At 43.9% G+C, this 27,708-nt stretch overlaps 1 protein-coding gene and 1 long non-coding RNA gene across 4 annotated transcripts in view; both read left to right on the top strand.

The window, feature by feature from the left end:
* The first annotated feature begins 8,565 nt into the window (after nt 1-8,565).
* LOC309372027 lies at nt 8,566-9,246 on the top strand. Its single transcript, XR_014169374.1, has 2 exons — nt 8,566-8,872; nt 9,131-9,246. It is a non-coding gene; the product is annotated as an uncharacterized lncRNA (long non-coding RNA).
* Nucleotides 9,247-23,084: 13,838 nt separating this feature from the next.
* Nucleotides 23,085-27,708, top strand: part of RABGAP1L (RAB GTPase activating protein 1 like) — a 157,660-nt gene continuing 153,036 nt past the window's right edge. For 2 of the 3 annotated variants that reach the window (XM_081915057.1, XM_081915056.1), the window contains exon 1: nt 23,085-23,248. The gene's annotated coding sequence lies outside the window, so the exon portion shown is untranslated. The remainder of the gene's footprint in view (nt 23,249-27,708) is intronic. The other variant, XM_081915055.1, reaches the window with a different exon arrangement.

Below are 27,708 nucleotides of genomic sequence, written 5' to 3'. Positions count from 1 at the left end.
AAAGTTTTAATGTCATATACAAATAACTTGTGATGTGAGATTGACACCGTTCACAAGCTTGCATTTGTCTTTAAAAATAGAGAGGAGCAGGAATAACCTCTTTCATTTTTACTGGATGCCTCCAATCCTGGGCATGATAGGAAAGATTGATCCAGTTACTCCGCAGAAGACAAAGGCTGATGAAGGATTAATGTGTATGTGGCTCACCACTTTCCTCTTTAAAATACTTGGAAAATGTTACATATTCTATTCTACACATTTTTAAACATCAACAAGGCTAATACAACAGAGATTCTCACTTTAGAAGCCCAGACTATACAGTACAGATTTTCTCAATAAGTGTGTCTGGCACCTTCATCATACAGCTTTTGGAGAATGCTGAAGACACACCTAACTCTTGCTCTTGACACCTGAAATATATTTTTAGGACACATCTTATTTTTATGGCTGCAGATTGCTTTTAATATTGTGTTTTAATGCTGGGGTGTTAGAGTAAAGGGTGGGTAATAAATAAATAAATTTGTGAAGTTATCACCTTAACTAAGACATTGAAAAACCAAGTAGTATATTAAAATGTGGTTATAATAAATGAAAGGGACGGGGTGGCGCTGTGGTCTAAACCACAGAGCCTAGGACTTGCCGATCAGAAAGTTGGCGGTTCGAATCCCCGCGATGGGGTGAGCTCCCGTTGCTCGGTCCCTGCTCCTGCCCACCTAGCAGTTCGAAAGCATGTCAAAGTGCAAGTAAATAAATAGGTACCACTCCAGCGGGAAGGTAAACGACGTTTCCGTGCACTGCTCTGGTTTGCCAGAAGCGGCTTAGTCATGCTGGCCACATGACTCGGAAGCTGTCTGTCTGCGAACAAATGCCAGCTCCCTCGGCCTATAGAGCAAGATGAACACACAACCCCAGAGTCATCCACAACTGGACCTAACGGTCAGGGGTACCTTTACCTTTACAATAAATGAGGGCCAATTTAAGATTCAGCCTGCACCTTGTCTCTTGTACACTTGTAAAGGTAAAAGACCCCTGGACGGTTAAGTCCAGTCAAAGGCAACTATGGGGTTGCGGCACTCTTCTCACTTTCAGGCCAAGGGAGCTGGCGTTTGTCCACAGACAGCTTTCCAGGTCATGCAGCTAGCATGACTAAACTGCTTCTGGTGCAACGGGACACCATGACGGAAACCAGAGCGCACAGAAATGACATTTACCTTCCCGCCACATCTACTTTATCTACTTGCACTGGTGTGCTTTCGAACTGCTACATTGGCAGGAGCTGGGACAGGGCAATGGGAGCTCATTCCATTATGCAGATCCAATCTGCCAAGCTTTCAAACAGCAAATCCAAGAGGCTCAGTGGTGGTCTACACAGTTATATCATTTGTTAATTTGGTTCTAAATGCAAACTCCTGGTGGAAAGGCGATTGCAAATTAGAAGGCTGCTCAGGCTGCTCAAGAGCACAGTCCTAAACATTTCTACTAAGAAGTCCCACTTCTTGTGGCTTCAAGTTACAACAAAGGAGATTCCAACTAAACATTCAGGGGGGAAAATTCTGACCATAAGAGATGTTCGGCAGTGGAACAGACTTCCACAAGAGGTTGTGGACTCTCTTTCCTTGGAGGTTTTTAAGCGGAGGCTGGATGGCCATCTGTCATGGATGCTTTAGCTGCATTGAGGGTTGGACTAGATGAGCCTTGAGTCCCTTCCAACTCTAAGATTCTATGATTCTATGAATAGGACTTATTCACATGAAAGTGCCTGAGGCTACAGTGCCATACAGTTACTTGGGAGTAAGCTTCCTTTACCTCAGTGAGGCTCAATTTCACCATCATCAAACCTTTTATTGGCATCACATACAAACATCCAAAACAAATCAATACAGAATTACCACTTCCCCAGTGGCACAAAATATTTGCTAAAAGAAAGGAGGCAGAGCAGTCTATCGTCGCATCTCTAAGTCTCCAGGGAGATCAGACATCTGCAGTGTATTTCGACGACAAAAAACCAATTAGAGATATTTAGCCACTAACTTGGTGAGCTCCTGATGATTCCCCAGTAATAGAAAATGTATGAGTGAGGCTCAATTCTGAGTAGATATACACAAGATTGACCCATTTAACTCTACTTCAATTCAGCACTGATAAAGGATGCCAGTCTGAGAGCTAATCAGATGGTATGGAAGTTTCTGAATGCATTTTATCTTTTTTCCTGGAGTATTTTTTACAGTTGTAACTCCTTATTGTTGTAAACTGCTTTGAACAGGCTTTGCCTGGAGAAGTGGAATATAAATATTTAAAAGAAAATAGTCAACCTGATATACTGACAAGATAAAAAAAATCCAATAAAAAAATTAATGCAGGCATCGCTCCCACTTCTGTGTGACTGCACAGTGCTGGGAAAGAAAAAACTAAATTCAAACCAGGAAATGGCGGGAGAGAGTCCTCATGGCTTGTGAAGAGACCCTCTCTGGAGCCCAAAGAGGATGTCAATGAGGGCAGAGGAAGCCCCAAAGAGACTGGAGGTGCTGCAGGGCTTTGTTTAGACTGCTCAGCCTCCCCGCCTAACAGCTGATGTGCAAGGAAGCGCAGCAGTAGCCACTTTTCTGAGTGTCCTCCAGCCCCAGAGCTTAAACTCTAGATGTGGGGAGAGAGAGAGAGAGAGAGAGAGAGAGAGAGAGAGAGAGAGAGAGAGCTGGAGAGCAGGACCCGCCCTGGGACCTGTGGGTATAGGGCAGTATACATAATTAATTAATGAATTAATAATTTTAATAATAATTAAAAACTGGGCATTTAGAGGGTTCTCCCCACTTATGCAATTTTTGCTTATATGCGCAGAGGCCCAGAACATTAAGTGGGGGAGGGGGGAGAGGGGATGACTGTACACACAAGGCAAGCTAAACTTAATTTGCTACTTAAAAGAACATAAAATGCATCAAATGCTCTTGTTGTTCAATCTTTATTGGTTACCCATTTAACCACAGTTTTAATTTAATGTGCTGGTTCTTACCTTTGAAACTGTTGGGACCTGAACAACTTAAGAACCACCATGACAACATTCTCTAGCTTCGGTTCCCCCATCTAACTGAGGTGTGAGAGGTAAGTACAAGAGGCAGAGTTTTCCCAGTCTGTTCTCCAGCGACACGGGTGGCGCTGTGGTCTAAACCACTGAGCCTCTTGGGCTTGCTGATCGGAAAGCCAGAAGTTCAAATCTGCACAACGAGGTGAGCTCCTATTGCTCTGTTCCAGGTCCTGCCAGTTTGGAAGCATACCAGTGCAAGTAGATAAATACGTACCACTGTGGCAGGAAGGCAAATGGCATTTCCATGCATCTGGCACTTGGCACAGTGTTCCTTGCACCAGAAGCAGTTTAGTAATGCTGGCCATGTGACCCTGAAAGCTGTCTGTAGCTTTCAGATCCCAAGATGAAAGTTTCAAGTAGCTCTTAGAAATATGAAATAATAAATACATTTTTCAGATTTTTAAAAAATCATTTTAATTTTAAATCATTTTAAATTTTAAAACTTAACTTTAACATTTAAAGCAAGTCCATCATGGGACATATCATATTAAAGCCTATGAAGTTTTGAAGAGATTGGTATTTTTAGTTTTGAAATGTCTGAATTCTGGGCTCAGCTTTTAAGGATTTTTGCATGGCAAAAATAGTTATTTTTAAAAAAGTTCAAATGAAAACAAGATGAAATAAAAAAAATTAAATTTAGATTTAAACTTAGTTTTGATCCTTCAACAAACGTACAAAATTTTAAGAAAACTGGATGATATGAGGTATGTACGCAGCTGTTGGGGATGGGCTGTTTCCCCCCCTGCTGTTTTGTAGGTTTATAATGCCCATTTTACATTTTCTATCCCACCTATTTTTCTGAGAAGACTGTAATGAATGCAGAATAAAAGCAAACTGTCTCTTAAAAAAATACAGTAGACATTAAAAATAGTATACAAACTGTTTTAAAAATTGCAGCAGCACAAAACTGAGCCAGCAAAATTATACAATTAACCACTCTACAGCTGCCTGGTGCAGCAAGGTACTCCATAGCATACAAGTCACAATCGAAAATGTCCTATCTCCAGTTGACACCAATGTACCTACTGAGGTTTAAAGATCTAAGAATGTGGGGAAGAACATATGCAAAGAGAAAGATCCTAAACTACCTTAATATATTAAGGGCTTTCAGGGCAAGTTCAGTAAAAATCACAGAAAACCAGTGTGATAGAATCAAAGCTCCCATCAACATTCTGCTCTAACAGAAGTTTCCAAATGATTTTTAATGGCAGACTCAACATACAGCTTGCTATAGTGATCTGATCTAGAAGTCAATACAGAATAAATGACTGCAGCAAGGTCCACCTTTTATCAGGAAGGGTTGTAGTAGGTGTACCAGCTGAAGCAGGAAAAAGGCATCAAACAGGAGCACTGCTTCAAGGAGCATCCCCAAGCTACCCACCTGCTATTTCAGGAGAGTGCAGCCTCATTCAGAATTTGATGTAAACCCAACAGTCCCATCTACCAACAGTACGTCTGTTGTACCAGGCCAATGCCCATCTAGTCCAGCATTCTGTTCTCACAGTGGCCAACAAGATACCTGTGGGAACCCCAAAACCAGGACCTGAGCACAAAATTGGTACTCAGAAGCCCTGTTGGCTTCTGCCAGCCATGACAAAAGATGGGGGTGAAAGGTTTCTTTCTTTTCTGCTGTAGTAGCTCCAGACAGAGGCTCCTTAGGGATCTGTGGGGCTTTGGATCCAGTACATTCAAAGCCTCTGGTGCCCTGCCCCAAAACAATCCATTTCACTGGCTACTGTGAAATATGGCAGTCTTATCACATCACCCACCAGAGGCATTCTTCTCCATCAGCAAAAAGACAATTACACATCATTCTAACTCCCAACACCAGTCACCAGCATCCAGGAGACTAGAACTGTAGCCTAATAAGATTTTAATTTCTCCAGTTTGAAAAAAGTGGGGAGCTGAAAACTGAAGATGATCACCATTGTGATAAGCAAAGGACATTTATACCATGAGTTTAGAAACCACCATGTAGAGGAGACGTGACCATTATCATACATAAACAACAAAATATCGTTTTTAGATTGTAAGTGTGTTTAGTAAATGAACATTACTACTTCACAATGAAGACATGGCAACAAATTTGGATAATTTAACATCGTAAAATATAGCAAGAATGGGCAACTAGATTTGTGGGTTATGTTTTAATTGTTTTTGGAAACCAAAGGTGCACCAACCAAAGCCAGGAACATATGAAAGATGATGGCTTTGGAAAGGAGTAAATTACTTATTGGTATAATTTAACTATACATCTAGTTATCACACATCAGGGTCTGTTAACAGCTAAATTCAGGGGAACTGTCTTTGTTCCAACAAACGGAAGTCAGAAAACTGTTCCAATCTACCAAATTTCCAATCTATCTCTTGCCCACCCCTGCCATGCAGTAATACTGCAATTTATGCACACTCAATTGGCATCAGGTCCTACTGAATTCAATGGGACTTGATTCTGAGTAAACATGCATAAAGAGCATGTTGCAAGCATCACAGTAATTTGTCCATGAGCCAGGACAAAATTATTGCCAAATATGACAGTAGTGAATATTATTTCTGGCATGATCAATGAACAGAAATGAGTAGAGCTGCAGCAATCATACTGTTTTGCATGTAATCACAATTTATATAAATATTACCCAGGGAAAGCTCTGCCATACAGCAGGATGAAAGAACCTACTTAAGGCAACACCAGCACTAACAAAAGACCCAGAGAGTCTTCTGTATGGTGACCAACACTTCTAGTACAGTATCTTCTACAAGAAAGGATTTCATCACATCCAATCAAATGCTTCCTTTGTGTACAAGACACACAGCCTTAAGAGCTGATATTTAAAAAAGGTAAAGGACCCCTGACAGTTAAGTCCAATCATGAACGACTCTGGGGTTGCGGCGCTCATCTTGCTTTAGTGGCCGAGGGAGCCGACGTTTGTCCACAGACAGTTTTTCCGGGTCATGTGGCCAGCATAACTAAGCCGCTTCTGGCAAAACCAGAGCAGCGCACAGAAACGCTGTTTACCTTCCCGCCGGAACAGTACCTATTTATCTACTTGCGCTTTGACGTGCTTTCGAACCGCTATGTTGGCAGGAGCTGGTACTGAACAGCGGGAGCTCACCCGAACTGCCGACCTTCCGATCGGCAAGCCCGAGGCTCAGTGGTTTAGATCACAGCGCCACCTGCATCCCTACAAGGGACATTATCTGCTAGTAAAAAGAACAAAAAAAAAACAACAACCTGTGGACCAGACATACAGCAGACGCCAGAAGAGGAATGGAGACTTATCTGCCTCTTCTATTAGCCCAATTGATTTATATGCTACATGTGCAAAAGTGGGCTTTGTCTGTTGTGCCTTCAGCATAGAAATGTGGTGGGCTGGTAGCAAAGCCAATGATCGCCTTGTCCTTTTGCCACCAGCACCCCCTTTCTATACTTTCTATACCTGCAGGGAGGAGCTTTGTTTTCTGCAGATCCTGCAGGAAAATGCACTAGTCTGGCAGAGGAGGACTGATCACAGCATCCTCCTCTGCCAGCTTGTTTGGTTTCTGGGCTGGTTGGAGTGGAAGGGATTTCACTCCCTACAGCCAGCACATAATCTGAGCAGGTAGAGAAGTAAAGAGCAACTTATCTGTCCTTATTCCACCAGGACATGTTTTCATACTTGCTAAATATGATGAGGTCATGATAGAAGCTGAGCTAGCAGAGAAAAGGCAGACTGACCTGTCCCTCAGGCCCTGTCATTCTGTTTACTCACTTGAATGCATTTTTACATATCATTTTAGAATATTATCCTGGGTACAGAGACTATATTGATCCTGATCTTTGGCTTTTCAGCTAAAGAATGGAGTAAAAATTCCTTAAATAATGAATTCTATGTGATCTTCATCATATGTAGCGACCAGGTAAGTAAATACAAATTCCTGTTAATTTTCATGAACACAATTCACAGTGTTCTCTCATAACCAAAACACTATCTGATAGAAGTCAAAATAAATAACTAAATCACAATTTATTCTACCAAAATAATACAGTGTGACAGTTGTGTTTATGAAGAGATGGGTGAGGAATAAAGTAAACAGCCTTCATTTTGTGCAATGAAATTTTACATGGCTTCTTGGTGAACTGTTTGCAGATGTCACTTCCTGCTCAATATCAACTCTCTCCCTGAACACAAAGATTTGCTTGCTTGCTTCAGGTAGCCAAACCAGATCCTCCATTTCCTGGGAAGCAGACTTTTGTCCAATCCTCTGAAACCATGACACTGAAAGTTACATACATGATAAATATACAGAAGGTAGGGGTACTTGTACGCCTCGAGAATTTTTAGAATTACATTTTGTTCTGTGTTTTTAACGTTTCTTTCCTGCCTGGAGTACAGTGACCACTGCCCGGGATAATGTTCAAAAGATCATGGGGAGGGCAATGTCAGAACCCCATAAGCTTCAGAGACTGAACACAGAAGCTACATTTGGGGAACAGAAGCACAGAATAAAAGCATGTGTGATCTTTTAACAGGTGGGACAGCGCTCTCCCCTTAGCGGTATGGACGTGTGCAGTGTGATCCGATCTATATGTGTGTTTAGAGTGCGACCCCCACAGGCTTACTCGGGAGTAAGTCCCACTGAACTCAATGGGAGCGCTTCTGAGTAGACCTGCCTAAGGCTGAGCTGTCAGAGATAATTCCCACGGAGGGTCAGGGAGGATCACACCTGGCCAGGGCTTCCAGCACCAGGCCCTAGCCAAGAATACCATGCCGTGTGCGCCCCCGACCCCCGGAATGAGTTGAGACCGCGTGTGACCCCCGGCCCCCAGAATATTTCCCGGCCTCTTCCGAAGCCGCGGGGGCGGGGATGGCAGAAAGCGAGCCCGGCAGAAGCCTGAGGCCTACCGAGGCTTCGGCGAAGTGGAGGGGAAATGGTGGCAGAGGCCGCTGGGGCGCCTGGCACGGAGACACCGGCCGCAATGCCTGGCCCGCCGGCCGGCCAGGTGGAGGCGCCGCCCGCCCGGAGGAAAAGAGAGGAGAAGGCCGCAGCCTCCGCCCTATTGTTCCCCGCCACCCGCCCGCCCGCCCACCGGGGAGACTCCCGCTTACCTCACGGCGGCGGCAGCTCCTCTCAGCTGCGGGCCACGGACGGGGCCGTCGCGCCCTCCTCCTCCTTGTCCACCAGCAGCAGGAGCCGGCCGGCCGCGGCCTTCCCTTCCGCCCTCCGGCCCTCTGCTGCTGCCACGGCCGCCTCTGCAGCAGGGGCCATCTTGGGCGCCTCTCCGCTCGCCTCAGCAGCAAAGCCCTGCCTCGCCTCCAGGGCCGCCGCTAATGCAGCGCTCGCTCGCTCGCTCGCCCGGCAGCCGCCCGCCCCTTCCTGCTCGGCGGCAGAAGAGGGGCGGAGCGGGCCCGCCAGGCGCCGCGGCCTCGCCCTCCCTTTATAGATGGAGGGGGTGGAGATCTAGGGGGCGTGTGGGTATATATGCACACATATATATATATAATCTGTGAGGGGGGCAGCAGAGGAAACATTGGCTTCCCAGTTGTGGTAGAAGTAATGTTCCGAAGTCCAAAGAGCCACCACGGCATGCAGCTGAAGACTGGAAGGAAGAGTTGCTATGAAATGCTCTTTATTTTAGAAAATCCCCTGCTACGTAGAGATTAACTTTCAGTGCTTTACTTTCAGGCTGAAATACAGCGCATACTTTTCTGCCACTGGGCCTTGTGTAACCCGGTCAACATGCATGAGCTTGGACTGCAATGCACGTCAGAGTGTGTAGCTACGCTTTTTTTATTGTACTCGTGTCTATTGCTGGTAAGTCACCCCGAGTGCAGGATCCAGTAGCAAGGCAGCTTAAAAATAACAGTAGTTGCTGTAGGAAAAGACTCAAGGCTCCCGGTGCAAAGATTGATGACATGTGCTGATTCAGGTGCAGAGCCATACTGAACATACTATCATGAACAACAAAGTCTTGTAGCACTTTAATAACTAGGATGAACATTGCCAGCTAGCCTAAGTGTCGCTCTACACCAGGCATAGCCAAAAGGATAAAGCAGCTGCTCTTTATTTCAGATCCCATGGCTCCTAGCATCCCAGTCTTGAACCATGGCACAAGGATCCATGCATTTCTTCTGTCTGAAAGATGGCTTCCCAGCCTGAAATGATAATAAAATGTCAGCTAACAGCAACTCTAATTAGCTGCATTTCCTTCTTGAGTACCTTGTGTAAAAGAGACATACATGCTTTGTTTGACAGCTAGCTGCAATTTCCAAAAGGGGAATAATAGAAACTTGAAAATCACTTCCCTGCTCTGTTTGCTTGCTTTGGAAGTACAGTATACATGAAGCATTAAAAGACAAGTCACAGAAGGGAAAAGCATCTTAAAGCTATGAGACACCATCAGGCACAGGACAATAAAAAGGGCACCACTCTGGAGTCAGCATTCCACAGCTGGGTAGCCACCACTGAAAATGCCCTTCTACCTACCTGGCAGGGCCATTTGAGATGAGCTTTCGAAGGAGATCCTAGCAATTAGACAGGTACATGTGGAGAGAGGTAGTCCATGAAGCACCCTGGTCACAACTGCAAAGGGCCTTTTCCAGGTCCAATTGAAGGTGTTTGATATTCCCTCATTGGCTGTGAGCCAGGGGAGCTGCTTGATCACCAGAGTGGTGTGATTCATACAATCCAGTCTCAGCAGTCTGTTGGCTACTTTCTGAACCAACACAAATTTCCAGAACATTTTAAAAAGCAACAGCACACATAATACTTTGCAATAGTCCACAGAGGAGATTACCAAGGCATGAATTGCTGAAGCAAGGCTACTTTGACCAGGTAGTGCCATAGCTGGCTAAACTTCCTAAGTTGGGGAAAGGTACTCTGGGTTACAGAGGTGATTTCTGCCCGTTACAAAAATGGATGAATGAGCACACCCACCCACCCTCAGGTGATGAACATGGTTCTTTTAGGGGAAATTACAGCCCTTTAGAACAGGATTAATACCTTTTACCTGGGTAGGCAAACTTCCCACTAGCAGTTCCTCTGTTCTGTTTGGGTTGAGGGCATGATCAGCCATTGCTGCGGGACCAAATTAATGCCTGAGAAAGCCAAGAGGACATACATGGGGACAGGGGGAGGAAAGAGAAAACTAAGAAGGCTATGAAGAAGGGCAGAAGAGGAAAGGAAAGCAAGAAAGGGAACCCAGAAAAAAATACATTGAGGAGTGTAAAGGCAGGGGTTGGAAGGTAGCTTTGTTCTGCCAATGCTACAATGCTTTTTCCTAATTGCTTTGCAACTATCACCTAGTAAAGGATAGTGTTATGAGTTTGGAGTGTGTGCACCTTAAACCGGGTGCTAGACCCCTCTCATCCCTGGATCTAGCAAGTGTTAATATAATAGCCAGGCTAGCCTTGGGGTGAGGTGTAAGGAGAACAAAGGAAGGGGCTCTGTGATAAATGGCAAATGGGTGGGGCCCCTGGACTCTTGCACCATTTGGAGATTGGGGTGGCATGCAACAGTATCAATAATTAACACTCCTTCCCTTTTGTGGCAATGGTGACATCCAGACTAAGGGTGGCAACCTAGGAAACAAAATATCAAAGGTTAAACACAAAAGCCTAGGTAAGAAACAGCAGAGAAGGTGCAACATGTAATGGCCTGAGGAATCACCCTCCCTGGGAGCAAGTACCGTACTTACCTCTGAACCTGCATACATAGAGTCTAGTTAGATTACGTGCCATAAAAGAAAAGTTGGACTCATGAGAGAGGGTAACTCAGTGACTAGCTGGTAAGCCAATAAGGGATATAACTTCAGAATATTTCTATTGGACAAGATTGCAGGATGCCCCAACCCACTTGTAAAAGCAATGGGCAATACAGTGGCACCTTGATTATCAAACATAATCCATTCCGGAAGACTTTTCGACTTCTGAAACGTTCGACAACCAAGGTGCAATGGGCAGTTGGCAAATTCCATTGAGAAAATGGAGAAATGCACCTTAGAAGCTGTTAAACTTCGGAGGCGCAATCGAAAATAGAATAATTCACTTCCAGGCTTTTGGCATTCAGGTTCTGAATTGTTCGGCTTCCGAGATGCTCAAAAACCGAGGTGCCACTGTACTGTGAAGAAAACTTAAAATTTGCCACCGTCACCATCACTGCCTCAGAGTGAGCACAACATTGAGTTTTTACTTGTGTTGATGAGTGATATTTCCAAACATAAAGCTATCCCCCAGCCACAGACCCACTAACAGTTTATTCACCTCATCACATACACACATGCCAAAAAAACTCCCAAGCATACAGCAGAACAAGCAATTACGCACCTCTGCACAATATGTCCTGTAGCTGTAGGTGAGTCAATGGTGAGTCATGGCCATAGGTGAGTCAATGGCCTCTATTCGGAATTAAGGAAGTCCACACGCCCAGACCCAGAACACATCCTGGATGTGCCTACAATGGAATTTACAATCAGTATGGGGGAATGGTGGTTCTGGGTGCTTTAAAAAAAATTCACTGGGATTTGGATACAAGTTCTACTCACAAACACAAATGTGGAAGACTGGTTTAAAGCCCACTCCCCGCTTTGTTTCCTAAGATGTGTCTATCAAAAGTCTAGACCAGGCATAGGCAAACTCGGCCCTCCAGGTGTTTTTGGGACTACAACTCCCATCATCCCTGACCACTGGTCCTGATAGCTAGGGATGATGGGAGTTGTAGTCCCAAAACACCTGGAGGGCCGAGTTTGCCTATGCCTGGTCTAGCAGTTGTGCTGCCACAATGTGGGGAGGGAATAGGCTGATAAAATCCCTGAAAATACAATTAATGATATTTCAAGTCGTATCAGTCCACTGATTGCAACCCTCTCTAACCAGCAATCTCCTTAGCATAGCTGGGGTAGTGGTCAATTATGACAATAGAGGAGGGGGACTTTGTGCATTGTATAGCGGCACCATTGAGGAAACACATTCTTAGGAACCACACATCAGAACAAATCGCCACCTCTGTTGCGAGGTCTTGACTGTGCTTTAATCACCATTGCCTTGGCCAACAGTGTTGTCTGGCTTGTTCCTTGTATTCATCTGCAATGCTTCTGGCTGCAACCTAGAAAGTAGAATCCCAAAGAGGATCCACATTGCATGTAACTGTACACTTTTTTCCTCTGTGTCCTGACTGTGCTGCAAGCATTGACACAATTGTTTCTGCACTGCCAGATGGGGATAAGCATGTGTGTAACGTTCAGCACACCAAAATAATTGCTAGAGAAGCCAAATCTATATGGTCACATTCTATTAATTCTGTCCTGGATTTGCTAAGGTGCTGATTTAACATTAATAAATCCTCAGGCACATTTCAATATCATATTTTTTACTCTCATTTTACAGCCCAAATTTAGCCCTCAAATTTCAACAGCAAATTCCATATCTGAAATAGTAGTGTGCTATGTAATCTTCCACAACAAATTAAAACATACAATTTAATAATGTTACATCTTCGGATTTAATTTTTTTCCTGCAAGATACCTGTCATTCCCCACATTACAATCTTAAAAACCCATCCCTACAACTTTAAGTTGTAACAAGGGCATGATTTCTACACTGGGTTGCAGCCAGTGCTGCACAAATGGAAGTTTCACCTGCCCTGTGGAACTTCCACCTCCGGAGCAGATTTTGTAAGTATGCATGAAGTTGTTGGCAGTGCTTTGTTCTAGGAAAAAAAGGTGCCAGAACACCACCTCAGTCTCCAACCCAGATGCTGATGCCACCATCTTGAAACTGAAATCACGTGACAACATGCTCCACCCACCCACTCAGGCCACTCCAGCTGCCCTCCTGCATGTGCACCTTGCTGCTCACCACTCGCCCCACTCCCTCCTCCGGCTGCTTCAGCTGCCATCCTGCACACCTCGCTGATCAGGGGACTCCCTTTGCTGGGTGAGCAGAATTCTTAGACAAAGCAAGGCAAAAAAATGGTGGTGGAATTGCACTCCAGCACGTTCTGGCAGAAAAAAGCTCCGGTCGTAGGGAAAAGGAGGATGTAAGTTCCATTGCATGAGTGACAGACTGCCGCATTAGTGGAATTGCAGCAATGGATACAACCATTGTGCTTAAAAATAAGAAAAACACAGCATGTGCAGAATTCAGAAGTAAAACCCTTGTTCGTCTTTAAAAGGCTTATAACTCATTCCCTTATTTTAAAGTAATGAGTAAGTCTACCCCCTTGGCTAAGATTTATTTTTTATTTTATGTGCAGTTTTAGACCGGGTTAACGGTCTGGAAAAGGAATACAGTGGTACCTCTGGTTATGTACTTAATTCGTTCCGGAAGTCTGTTCTAAACCTGAAACTGTTCTTAACCTGAAGCACCACTTTAGCTAATGGGGCCTCCTGCTGCTGCCGCGCGGCCACCTCACAATTTCTGTTCTCATCCTGAAGCAAAGTTCTTAACCCGAGATAATATTTCTGGATTAGCGGAGTCTGTAACCTGAAGCATATGTAACCCAAGGTACCAATGTACAGACAGGAGTGTCCTGGGAGGGCTGAGTCTGAGCCGGGAGAGGGAGATCCTGGGGGGATGGCAGCCTCCCTGGGTGTCCGTCTAGCCAGGAGGGGAGAGTTCTTTTGGGTCCAGAAAACTCCCAGCCCAGTCCCAGGGGGTGAGGGGACCCTCATTTAGAAGACCTCGGGGTGGGATGGCTAAGAGAGTGGGCAACGGAGGAGAAGCTGTGAAGGAAGCAGCATGGTGTTGAAAGTATTTAATGGTAATATCTCAGTGACAGAAACTGAGTTGAGCATTTTACTCTCTATTCTACAAACCTGAACACCTACCACCTGAAGCGTAACAACTGATTTTTAGTGACTGAAGTTCAAGAAGAGCTGCGCCTATAGTGTTGTGTTTAAGCCTGAGTTAGTTAAAGTGAGCAAGTTAACTTCTACCTGAAAAAATGCATTTCCTGACCCACTTTGTTTCATAGACCATTATTGTTTAATAAAACTTTTATTGTTAGTTTATTTTCTGCTTGAGACTCCAATCATTAAGTTTTCCCTCACACAAGTCCCCCACGAGATGATCTGTGGTAAATTGTGGGTGCACTATATTTAATGGGGGGCAGTTAGCAGGAGTGGATCAGCCGCCTTATTAATGGGTGGTATTAAGTGGTAGGTCTGCTACAACATCTAATAAATTTAATAAGTAATAGTAATAATACCTTAGAGCAGATTTTGGTCTTTATCAGCCCCATGCCAGGATGTTTAATTAAGCTTTTTATTATTCTTTGTCATATTGCCCTGAAAAGTCCACCACTTCATAGCAAATTGTGGATGCTCAGCTGACAATCTGATGCCCTCTACTGTTGTAATTACGGAGCTATCCATCTGTAATTTCTGTAAGTTCACAGAAGTTTCAGAGCACTGCACAAATTCCTGTTGTCATCCTATTCTAAAATTATGTAATATGCATTATGGTCCTGTGCATATGTATATCTAAGTAAGTTCACAGAGAATTTAAATCTTTTATTTATTTATTTATTTATTTATTTTGAAGGAAGGAAGGAAGGAAGGAAGGAAGGAAGGAAGGAAGGAAGGAAGGATGATATTGTCACATATTTGCAGTATTTATAGTTAGTAATGGATAGGAGTCAGGGACTGGTGGGATGCAGAGAAATGGTGGGAGGAACCAGCTGGGGAACCAGCAAGGAAATAAGGCTCCGATCTTGGGGATTGGAGAGATGTCCAGAATCAGAAGCTGAAGCAGGAGAATGGGATGCGGGAGGCCAAGAGGCAGAGATTATTCCAGCTGGTGAAGTCACAGTTGTCTCCCTCTCCTGCTGTGACAAGCTTCCCTCCCCACTAGTTTCCCAGAACCAAAAAAGGTATGAAGAGGGCAAAGGAGAAATTAGCATCACAGGCACAGAGTCAGATTGCTTGGGGGAAAACCCTGGAGAGGAGGGGACTTAGGCAGCTGTGAGAAGGTAGGGACCTTCAGTCGCCACAACTGCTTCATAGGGGCAAGACTTACCAAAGAAGAGTTGCTGTGCTCATTAGGTCTGACACTCCTGTGTAGATCCTGTTCTTTCTAATAAAGCGCTAAGTCCACTTATTTCATGTGATCTACTCCTGGCTTATTCCTGTCAATAAGCTTGAGCTCTTCTTGGACAATTTCAGAATCAACTTGGTATTAGCAAGCTTTATTGGTGAGTGTTCAGAAAAAGCTCATCTGTTTCCTCATAACTCTTACCAACATGTTGGTGTATATGTGCTGATGGTGTTGTATGCATATGACCTGAACTCACTGTACATAAACAGCTATGGCAGAGAAGTACAGCTTTCCACCTTAAACCTTTGTTCATCACTCTTTCTTATAAACCTTCTGGTGAAACCCTACAGCTGCCCATCACTAGCATTAGAGCATTAAATGTTACTGCCATTTTGAACATCTTGTGTTTGTGTGCCAGACCAGACCTGTAGGTTCAGCTCCATGCCTCACACCTGACCCATATCCCTGTGCCCTGCAATCAGGGTTAGGTGTGGTGCTAGCAATTTGGAAGTGACCTAGATTGCTGTCGGTAAAGCAGAGCTGTATTGAGCTCTCTTGTTTAATGAGGAATTGTTCATTCTGCTACCGTTCTCCACCCCCAGCAGAAGCCAGAGCAAGCATGTTTAGGACTGGCTACTAGAAGAAATGTTCTGTTGTTACTGTTTTAAAATCAATGAGAAAACAAAAATTTAATAGTAACAAAAAAGTCACAAAAGACTACAGATATGGATACAAAGGGGCAGTAAACTGACTGACACAATTGCTTCCACAGGGTTCAGTTTTATTTCTCATGCATTCCAAAAAGAACAAGGATGCAGACTACCAGCGTCCCATTGAAATCTATGGAAAGACACTTTTATTTAAACAGCGTGACTGCCAAATTTAACCTTTTCTGGTATAGTCAATGCTATAATTGTCTCCAACTCAGTGTACTATTGAGGATGGAGGGAGTTCTGTTTTTCATTGTTATAGCTGAAAAATTAAAATAAACAGATTTTGTTAAAAGGAATAAAATCCTCAAATCTCCTCAGGCAGGAATTTCCTCAAAGCTCCATGACTTTAACAAGTCCCTTGACTCCAGCTTTTCATAGCCTAGCTCAGAGTAAGTCTGTAATCTTGTGTAATAATTCAGAAGTAAACCCCACTTAACTCAGTTAGAATTCTTTCAAACATGATGCTACACATCTCCCTCTTTTCCCCATAATTTACTAGAATCCTCTTTATCATTGTTTGCAGTTACAGTGATTTGGGGGTAGAATATAAGTACTTTAACTGCATAGATAACGCTAGGAGTAAACTCCTAACGATCGAAAGCTGTTTGACAATGGCGTAGGCTGCCTTGGGACTTGGTGAGGTATTTTGAGCTGAGACCAGGAAACCGTGTGTCAGGGGTTCTGTAACTGCATACAGCATTGAGCGAGGGGTTAGACCAGATGACCTCCAAGATCCCTTCCACCTGTATGGTTCTACCTACTGGAACTGTGTGAACTCCAACAGGTAGAGTATGTGTCAATGCCAGAATTATGTGGGCAGGCTCAATTGCATGGCTTTTCCCCACCTGACATTTGCCTGTTATGAGGACACACACCATGTGAATCTGGTGCTTATACAGTGGTACCTCTGGTTATGAAGTTAATTTGTTTGGGAGGTCCGTTCTTAACCTGAATCTGTTCTTAACCTGAGGTACCACTTTAGCTAATGGAGCCTCCCACTGCTGCTGCCACGTGATTTCTGTTCTTATTCTGGGGCAAAGTTCTTAACCTGAGGTACTACTTCCTGGTTAGCAGTCTGTAACCCAAAGTGTTTGTAACCCAAGGTACTACTGTACTTATAACTGGAGCAGCAGCATAGGATTGCACCACAGAGAAATAGCTCTCACACCGCCTAAAGAGCCAATATATATTTCACACAAGCTGACTAATTCACACCCCAACAGAGGAAGGAAATCAGTGAGTTACGTTTCTCTTAATATCCCTTGAGACAGGAGCTTGAACACAGCACACAGTGCATAGCTAAACTGTCAAGTCTATGCCCACAAGTGATGGCCATCAATCTGGACGGCTTTAAAAGAGGATTGGACAAATCCATGAAGAAAAAAACTGTAATTGAGTACTAGCCACGAGAGCTATTTTCTATCCTGCTGCCAGAGGCAGCATGACCCTGCATACCAACTGCTGAAAATCACTCAAGTCCTGTTTGCGAGCTTCCCATGGGCATTCGGTTGGCCACAGTGAGAACAGGATGCTGGACTAGACAGGCCTTTGGTCTGATCCAGCAGGACTCCTCTTATGCTCTAAATTTTGTCTCTGTAAGACTGGTGGGTCAAAATTTCACACATATAAACTATTTATAAAGCAACATCACCACTTTTATGTAATGCCACTACGGTTTGAGTGTGTGGGGGAATCAAACACTAGGTACTTACAAATAATAAAAATTTATTTTGACAGTGGAACAGGCTCCAACGAGAGGTGGTGGACTCTCCTTCCTTGCAGGTTTTTAAGCATAGGTGTCATGTATGATCTTGTTGAAATTACTGCATTGCAGGGGGCTGGACTAGATGACCCTCATGATCCCTTCCAACTCTGCCATTCTATGATTATATTCTTTCCTCTGTATGGGAAGCAAAATTTAAATGTTTATTTTGAGCAATATATTTTGTTTGAATATCCACAGAAAGGTTTAAAACATAACAAAAATGTAACCATATTTTAAATAATGCACATTTTAGGTAGGTTTGTCTTATGACAAAGTTTAAAGCTTGCTAATAGTCCAGGAGTTCATGCAGAGCTGCTACATTTTTTTAAATTGCAATTTAAAATCATACAAATAACTGCAGGGGCACTTCTGAGGTGGCCTCTGGTAAATAAGTCTGAAATTGTTTTTATTTTGTAGCAATTGCCTTCCTGTGCATAATATTTAGCCCAGTTATTTTACATAGGTCTAACCTCAAATCAGGTTTCATCAAATTGGGATTAGTGTGCACCCCAACTCTAATTTACATAAGAATGCTAACTTTGCATTGATGGGACAAATACAAATTTAAAATCAATTTTAATTTTGGAATTATGTTGATTATTTGTCTAAACAATGACAGTTGGGGAAATGATAAGTCTGTGGTATTTTTAGGTTATGGGATACTTAAATTAAATTGTCAGGATCACAATTTAAGGTCCAATTTAAAAAACCAAAACAAAACTACCCATAAATTTCATTTCAGATCCATCAGGTTATATTATAAATACAGTACAGTACTCTGATACTTAAAGGGCAGGCAACCCCACCCCTTATCAGCTTCTGTAATACTGCAGGGTGCAAAGTAAGTTTATATCTACAGTAAAATAAAATGCAATATTGCTGGATCTGGGGGGTTCTAGCAAATGACTGAAAGCCGTGCAACCATGTAGACAGCTTTGCTTATTAGACAGAGCAGCCACATTCCTAGGCTGGGTATTTTTCTGGAATGGAGGAGGCACATGGTGCCAACCAGTTCCCACCCTCCACTCCCTAGTGGAGAGGCTGTGAGGGCCAGTCCAGAAGAAGAGAAGGACAGTAACCTTTATTCACACTCTTCCTGCAAAGAGTGTGTTAACTTAACCTAGCCCATTATGTACGTTGAACAAAATATTATTTTTTTAGCCCGTTTGGGGCTTTCAATTTTGTTAGTTCTTTTACGTTTGTTTCTGACCTTTAGGATTTTCCTTCTGGTTGGACAGTCAATGGAAAATCAGTTAACTAGTTGCTATATAAAGGACTAACTAAGTGATTGGAAACTAATTGGGGCTGGATTTTCTGTCCAGAAACCATGAAATCCACAAAAAAGGGCCTCCTACTGAGCTGCACACATTGGGAACCTCAGAAATTAGCTCTGAGTTGTAGCCTGGGTGGCCGGCTAGCCAGGTAACTGTAAGTGGGCACAGCAGTGTTTCTGTTCTTCTAGGGCTGTTTTCATCCTTTGCCATAAAGCACTAAAAAAAGAGGGGGAAATAGTCACTATGAGAGTAAAATATATATACGTTTTTTCATATTACTTTAAATTATCCCTTCAAATCACCCTTTGGCAATAAACATCCAATCCTGCTATACTCATCATAATAACTGCAAAATAAGCAAACCCTTACTTCCTACTGCAGGCAAACTAACATGTTTCCTTATCACTGGCTTGGAAGAAAGCACAACTGAAAATGGTGAGCAAATGAAAGTCCAAAGGGTGGTGTCTAACTCTAGTCCATAATACAAAGTTGTCATATTTAACCCTTTAAGGGTCACATGCACAGGCTGTTTTTTCATGATAACTTTGCACATTTAATTCAGTTTTCCCCCAATCCATGGATAATGTGGTCAGGGGAAAAATATAGTATATAATTGCATGTCACCCAATTACAGGTATATGGAACTGCATTGTATCAAAGTGTGCATGTGTTTTTCATCTGTGTGGTGATATTTTGCTGGGAGCAATTCCAGGACACTCCCTGTGTGAGGCACTTCTTAGTGGGCTGCTGGTGGGGCTGGCATGACACACACATGAAAATTAGCGGCATACATGTCAAGACATACCTAAGCATGTGCCCACAGTGGAGCTCAGGTTTATGGAACTCAGAGAGGGTGGCTACTGATGAGGCAGGCATCTCACACACACCCCACCCCCATCAATTTTTTGCCCACTGTTTTGTGCAAATCTGGTCTATTGCAAAAATAAAAAATTGGCCACAGGCACAACTAAACAAATACCTGTGTGCATGCTCACAACGGATCTCAAGTTTCTGATTTTTTTTTGGGGGGGGTGGAAAGGTAGTAACTGAGGGGAGGGCACAACACACAATGTGAATACATCCCATCAAGCAGTGCCCGCTAGTGTGAACAGAAAACATTGATACAGAGTTCATCTAAAAGTGCTAATTTGTGGATGAATGTGCACAAAAACACAGAAAAATCAGATATGTGCACCCACTAGCTCATGAACATGCTGGTGTGTTCTTTGTTGTTGCTGTCATGCATCTCTCTCTTGGGATAAAGTCAAACCACTATGAAGTGATGCAAGCCTGGGCAATGTGTAGGGGGGTCCTGGGCTGCCCAAACAAGACCCCCGCTCTTGGCCTCGCTGATGTGGTCCAAAGGAAAGCAGAGCAATACTTGGGCTTAACTGCAGGAGTTGCCAAAAGGAGGCACACAAGGCACCATCCAACCATCTTAAGGGGGAAAATCCTGAGCCCTTTCCTCTCCCAAAGATGTCCTGCAAGGCAGTGGAGATTTCGGATTAGGGTTCTCATTCTCTTAGATGGGCTACTTTCCCAGGTTGGCAAGCCCTATGTACCCCTCACTTCCCTCTGCAGCATATGCAGAAACCACATTCTTGACTGCTGGACCACTTGGTCTTGTCTGCTCAATCCACTGGAGCCAGTCTTTGCATACTGTCCCTAGCTCACCAAGGATTTGAGACTTATCAGCCCCCCTCACCTAGTTTAGCCAGCCAGTCAAAGCCATTCCCAGGGTGTGGCTGCTGTTGTATGCTAACAGCTTCTAGGAGCCACAGGTGAGAGCTGAGTGCAGGGTGGGGACCAAAGGTTGACAAACTACCCAAGAAGCATGATGTGTCCCCCAGCAAAGGTACTACTCTCTCCCCTAACACCCCATTCAAAGCCTTTATCTTCTATCTGCTCCTAGCAGCCATGGCAAATCAGCTTACTCTGATAAATAGCAGTTTCTGAGATTGCCTGTCACTCATAAGTGATTCTGATTTGGGCGATGGCATCCTGTTGTCTTAAGCTGCATGGTGGGAGTAGAAAGAAACCATGTCCTCTCAACAGCTTGTTTTACAGGAACAAATTATGTTTAATCTGGATGAAGCAATATAAGAAAAACCTGTTTAAAGTGAGCAGTGAGTAGTGAGGCAAACTATTTCCCCCCATCCCCATGTGTTTAAAATATTGGTCTCTTTGGGTCAGATATTGTGATGAAGGTTGTTAGTCTGTTAAGAACCTGCTTAAATTCACAGAAATCTCATGTAATTTAAGAGACAGCTTTTACAGGATCAATGTCTTATAGTCAAAGAGCCTGTCCCAATATATTTCCTTCCTGAGGAACTGAAGTCTTGGCTATTTAAACATTTTACAAAAAAGTTGTGGCATCTCCAACTGCCAGGCTAATGAATGACTGGTGGGTCTTTTAAAGGGTGAAGTGGTACTGGGCACTGTGTGGAGAAAAGTAATGTTAATCTATAATTAAAATATGTATAATTAAAATATGTATATGTATATGTAATAATTACAAATGATATATTTGAATTGTAATTTCTCACGCTAATATTTTGAATCCAGTGTAGTGGAGACTGGAGCTTAAGTAAAAAAGAAATTTTTAATTGATTCTATTTAGTGGAAAAAAATCCTAAACTCATTTTTTTTTATTGATTTGCCATAACACAGCAAAAGAAACAAAATTACTGTCATGTCAGATTATACTCACAGTTCTGAGAATAAATGCAGCCAAACAAGGGAAGTACTTACAAGCATACCAGGAGAGAGAGAAATCCTAAACTCACAAGATTTGCTGGCTGAGGAGCATTTGCATAGAGGAAGCGTAACCCGGCTAAGGGGGCTGGGTGCTTCTACACCAGCGGAAGCCCCTGGAATGCCAGCAGAAGGTCCCACTGGCAGGAATGCTTCACCAGCCAAGTTATGTGCTATCTTGGTTGTTTATTGTTTGCTTTTTTGTTGTTAAATATTAATATGATTGTTTTAACAATCTGCCTTGAGTGCTGTATATGGCTGGATATAATTATTGTTAAATATATATATGTGAAATAGGCTATAGGTTATTAGGAAATGTTTACTGAGAGATTGCGTTTGCTGAAAGGCAGAGGGGTTGTGTCATGCACTAAGTTTTTCCTACACAAAATAAGTCTCAATGGAAAGTGATTTGCAATAGGATTTAGAAAGATGCTAGTACACTTGGCTGTTGCTTCATCCAAGACGATTTCCTTAGGCTGTTGTCCACACTGGTGCAGGAAAATCAAACCATGTTAATTAATCAGGCTGTTCAGCTTTCTTTGAAGACCATGCAGGGCTCTATTTTGCTGGATGTTGTAGGTATTGGGAAGTCTTTGCCTTTTGCCTTGTCTCATCTTCACCTCTCAAGGTACACAGTGGATTGCATGTCCCCCAACCACCAGGAAAATGTCATGCCTGAAAAGCGGCCTTGGGATTGTGGCAGGGCAGGGCCACCCACGACTTGCAGACTGGATCTGCTGCCCCCTTGGCATTCCCCGTAAGACAAGGAGGTGCCCTCCTTCACCTGGCAGATCTTCACTCCCCTTTTCTTCCCTGGCAGGTGGGGTTGTGGTGCCATTTCGTGGTTCTCAGGCACCAAAATGTATTGGGCAGGCCCAGGATTTTGCTCTGTCACCAGTAAAACATCCTCTGCTCTTTTCAATGTGCTTTTGGGGTGCAGGGCGTTATTGTTCTGTTACTGCTCATGTTATATATCACGTATTTTGTTTTAATCTTCTGTTTGTATGCTGTGAACCGACCTGAGATCTATGAATGAAGGGTGGTTATACAAATGAAATAAATAACAGTAAAGCTGGTTTGGTTTAAATAAAAAGGGGGCGGCACAAACACATTACAAAAGTTATCCAACCGGGGTTTTTTCTTAAAAAAAAATAATATATATATATATATATAATTCCGGGGGGGGGGGGGAAGTGGCCACTCTGAGACCCGGAGGCCAGCTTAACTGGCCGCGCTGACGGGGCGCTGGGCTTCGGCCCGCGAAAGGCTCCGAGGGCCGGAGCCCCTCATTCGCAGCGCGGGCGGGGCCCGGGGAGGGAGAGCCCATCGAAGGAGAACAGGGGGGCGGACGAGTCGGCCCTGCCTGTCCCAGCGGACGCCCCCCCCCCGTTCGAGGCACGTCGGTCGCGCCCTTTTCGCGGGCGGGGCGGGGCTGGTGCCTGGGCGCGCGCCTGCGCACTCGTCCGGCCTCGCCGCCGCTCCATCTCCTCCCCCTCCCTCCTTGCAAAACAAGAACCGCCAACGTCATCGGCGCCGCCGCCGTCCCTTCGGCGGAGAGGGAAGCGGCCCGAGGGGGGAGGCGGGGGCTCCGCTGCTGCCGCTGCTGCTGCCACCATCGCCAACCGTCACCCTGAGGGAGCCGGAGGCCGCCGGTAAGACGCGGGCCGGGGCCGGGGCTGCTGCTCCTCCTCCTCCGCCGGGGGCGCTGTCCCTGAGGGCCGCCGCGTGTCGCCCCGGGGAGGCGACGCCGAGAGTTGACTTGGGAGTTGTTGGGGCTCTTTCGGGTCCCCCTTGCTTCCCTCAGAGGCTCGCCTCCCCCGCCGGGAAACCGGCTGCCGCCGCCGCGAAAACCTTTCCGGGACGGGAGGAGGAGGAGGGGCAGCAACAAGAACAAACTTCCGAAGGGGGTGAATGTCGGGGCTCTCCTCCCCTCCCCCAAAAGAAACCTCTCGGGGTTTTGCAGCGGCCGCCAAGTTCGCGTCGGTGCCGGGGATGCCAGGGAAAAGAGCCCCGCCGGCTTCGCTCTGCCTCCATCCCGACTCGGGCGGGTGGACCTCGGCTGAAGGGCGGGCTAGAAATTCAGCAAAGAGACGCAGCGAGGAGACCTGGCCTCGGGTGCCGCCTTGGCAGCAGGGCTGCTTTGGAGCGGAGCCGGCGATGCCGCTGCTGCTGCGGTGCTTCGGCTTTGCAGCAGCCCTGGGATGCGCCCGCTTTCCGAAAGCGGCCAGACTTTGCGGCGAGGGGCGATGCTGTTGAGATAAAGTTGCTGGCTGCTCCGGATGAGCTCGGAGGGGCTGCTCTGCGCGGTGGGGGGAGGAGGAGGAGGAGGTTGTCGCTGTCGATCAGCATTTTCCTTTCCTTTTAGAAAGCTGCGGATGTTTGGTATAGAAGGTTCTTGTTAGGCAAGGATCGATGGTAGATGAATTTTCACCCTGGCAGAGGCGAAGCATAATGGCTTGCGGTTTCATGGAAAGCTCTCCTAACAAACGTCTGGATAGATCTCACCGAATTAGCGCTGTGGAAAACTTCAGGTCCAAAGATGAATTGGGAGAGCAAATACGCAGAGCTTGTCAAGTTTTCTGTTCGCTTCTCTCTGGCACTGAAACTGATGAAGACTGCAAAGTGTTTCAGCTTTCGAAGGGGCTTTACTGGCCAGTGTTTCAGAAACTGGCTGCTTTCAGGGGAAGCTAGAAGGGCTTGTCAATTACAGTACAACTAAATTGGGTAGAGAACCAGAAGAAAATTGTTGTTAGAATTTAGTTTTTGTTTATTCGCATCCAAAAGGAATTTTGTGCAGAGAATTTAAGTTATTGACAAGCTGTGGAATTCTTTCGTGAAGTGAAGCTAAATTCTGGTTTTTTTTAAAGATGCATTTTCCAGCCCTCTTGACAAAGTTTCTTACTGTCACATACCTTATGAAAGGTATGAGAGCCTGAAAAAAGTATTTGATTTTGCGGGAACATTTTGTTTATTCTTAGTAGCTTCAGTAGGCTCCTGAAATTATTAAGCCTGGAATTCTATTAGGGAGAAGTTATGTTGAATTTGGAAGAGGCAAACATGATTAGCTCTTATGGGAATATGTGGGAAATGCTTCAAGATAACATTTGCAAGTGTGACAAACAAGTCTTGTAACAAAGTTGACACATGTGGTGGCTCCTTGCTTCAACAACCTCTCACGGGCAATTAATTTTTATTGCTTTTCAAAAAAATTAACACATTAACATCAAATTAATTCAAATTAAATACAAATTTAAAAGTTGACTTCCCACCCTGCATCCATGATGTTTTGCTCCCCTCCCTTACTCACTGCTCAATGTAACATGCGTTTCCTAATTCCATTTCACTACTTAAAATATTTTAACATTTATCATTAATTTGTCCCCCTTCTTCATTTCCCATTGATTGTACATATTTTAATTCCTGCATAGACTCGTATTTAACTATATTTCCAAAAATGTCAAGTAGAGTTACTTTTCATTGTGAGCCCACAAAATCAACAACCTCTCCTGGGGTGCACTGAGTCCTCATATTGTTGACTTTTCATTGGCAGCAGAAGACACACCACTTTTCTCAGGCTTTTGGAAAGGGTTGGTGTTTTGAACCACTCAGATATGTTTTATACTGTAGCATTAATACGGTGTTTGTGATGTTGTGTAACTCTGCCCTGGGACCAGATGGTTACAGGTTGAGTACAAAGGGTTGCATATATAAGTAATATATTAATATATCTCGGCAGAAAAAGGGCAAGCGGACAATAAAGGGATGGTACAAAGACTTTATGGAAAAACATTGTTAAAACCATTAAGACCAATGAAAAGAAGCTCTTTAAATATATTATTAACAGGAGAAAGTAGAGAAAAGATTTCCCCCCTCATAATTCTAGAACTCGTGGACATCCAGTGAATCTGAATGTTGGAAGATTCAGGACAGATAAGAGAAAGTACTTCTTCATGCAGCTCATTGTTAAACTATGGAACTTACTCCCACAGGAGGCAGTGATGGCCGCCAACTTAGATGCTATTAAAAAACAACTGGACAAATTCATGGAGGATAAGGGCTATCAACAGCTACTGAGCATAATGGCTATGTTCTGCCTTCATGGCAGAAGGCAGTAACGCTTCTGAATACCAGTTGTTGGAATCCATAGGAAGGGAGAGGATCTTGTATTCAGGATGCTGGGCTAGATGGACAATTAGCCTGATCTGGCAGCTCTTCTTATGTTCCTTCAAACTATACTGAGAAAAGATTGCTAGATCAGCGGTAGAACACATGCTTTGAGTGCAGAAGGACCAAGTTTCAGGACCTGGCATTTCCAGCCAAAATGATCTTTGGTGGCAGGGCTGGCAAAGACCCATCCTTAAGACTTTGAAGAGCCACTGTTAACCAGAATACATGATAGTGGACTGGATGAACTACTGGACCAGTGAATTGTAACATAAGTTCATATAATTTTCTGCCAAAAATCCAATTCTTCATCTGATATGTGTTGTGATTTGGGGTCTTCCTGCATGTGTTACCTATTTATTTTTTTATTTTGATTTGTTATGGCCAGTGGCTACTACAGCAAAGTTATTTGGATTGGGCATGAATAAATAAGCTGAATCTAACTTGGCATACAAAATTAATTGCATGTGCAAATGTATATAAAAATTAAAATCTGCAGCAAGCTTTGTAATTCATAATACTCAGGAATTGGTTTTATGGAATCATAGAGCTGGAAGGGACCCCGAGGATCATCTAGTCCGACCCCCTGCAGTGTAGGAATATGCAGCTGTCCTGTAGGGGGATCAAATGGTTATTAGTGAAGAATGTGATACTGTAACTAATATAAGGTAAAGAATGACCCCTGGACAGTTAAGTCTAGCCAAAGGCAACTCTGGGGTTGCGGCGCTCATCTCGGTTTCAGGCCAAGGGAGCTGGCGTTTGTCCACAGACAGCTTTCCGGGTCATGTGGCCAGCAGGACTAAACCGCTTCTGGCACAGTGGAACACTGTCAGAAACCAAAGCGCACAGAAATGCTGTTTAGCTTCCTGCTGCAACAGTACCTGTTTATCTACTTGCACTGGTGTGCTTTCGAACTGCTAGGGCAGCAGTTCTAATATAGTGTGACATCAGTATGCACTGTGATAGTGCCATTATTGGTGTGTTGTTATCTGTTGTTATCTTTCTCATTTTTAGCAGCAGTTTCTCTGATTAACCCCTTTTTTAAAAAATAAGAAGTTTTTTTGATTTTCAGTGTATAAACACAATTACAAAGGGTCCTCACATTCCAACTTACCATCCCTTCCCCCACTCCAGCCTGAAGAACCTTTTTGATGTAATAGTGATTCCTTCACTCTCTCTGTTTTCCTCATGCTTCTTAGATGCTGTTAAAAGATTTGCATGAATCCTCTTGTCTAAATGTTCCACTTCTTAACTAATATCTAACTCTTTAGTGTGTTTCCTGATAGTTGCCCGTCCCCTTCTCAAAGTAGAACTCACAGGTGCAGATTAGTTTCAGTGGTTAGAATGAAAGAAGTACTAATTAGATTTTTTTTGGGGGGGGGAGGAGGAGAATGTTCTTTGTCAGGAGACATGCTATGCACCTGACCTTCGTATTGGGGACAAGCATTTCCTAGTTGATGAGATTATTAGCATGGCAGAAGTTTAAAAAAGCTTTATAAAAAAGAGCCCTAAGAAGTATCCCATGTAAAATTTGACATTGACACAAAATTTGATTTTATCATTATAATTGTCTCTAAATGTTCACATTTACATGCATTTGAAAAGGTAAATTAAATAGATATGACTATCTTTCCAATGTTCATTTCCATTGTTTCTTCTTGTAGGAGTATGATATCATTTCTGCACCATATATTAGAATTCAGTACCCCAAAACATACCTGCCTAAACTGAGTACATATAGCAATATGCTCCAGGGATTTATATGATCTATGATGATTACTTAAACTTAATTTTTGTCGGCCTCAACAATACAAATTCTGTGTCAAGTAGAACCCAAGTTGTATTTTGCAGAATAAATACGCAATCTGGCACACTCCTTCAACTCCAACCTTTTCTGAGGAAGAAGCTGACGGGCTTGCTGGTTGAAGTGGGTAGGATGCTGGCTAAC

The sequence above is a fragment of the Podarcis melisellensis genome, assembly GCF_964234715.1.
Source record: "Podarcis melisellensis genome assembly, chromosome: 6".
Taxonomy (NCBI): Eukaryota; Metazoa; Chordata; class Lepidosauria; order Squamata; family Lacertidae; genus Podarcis; species Podarcis melisellensis.
This window is presented reverse-complemented; position numbering and strand designations above follow the sequence as displayed.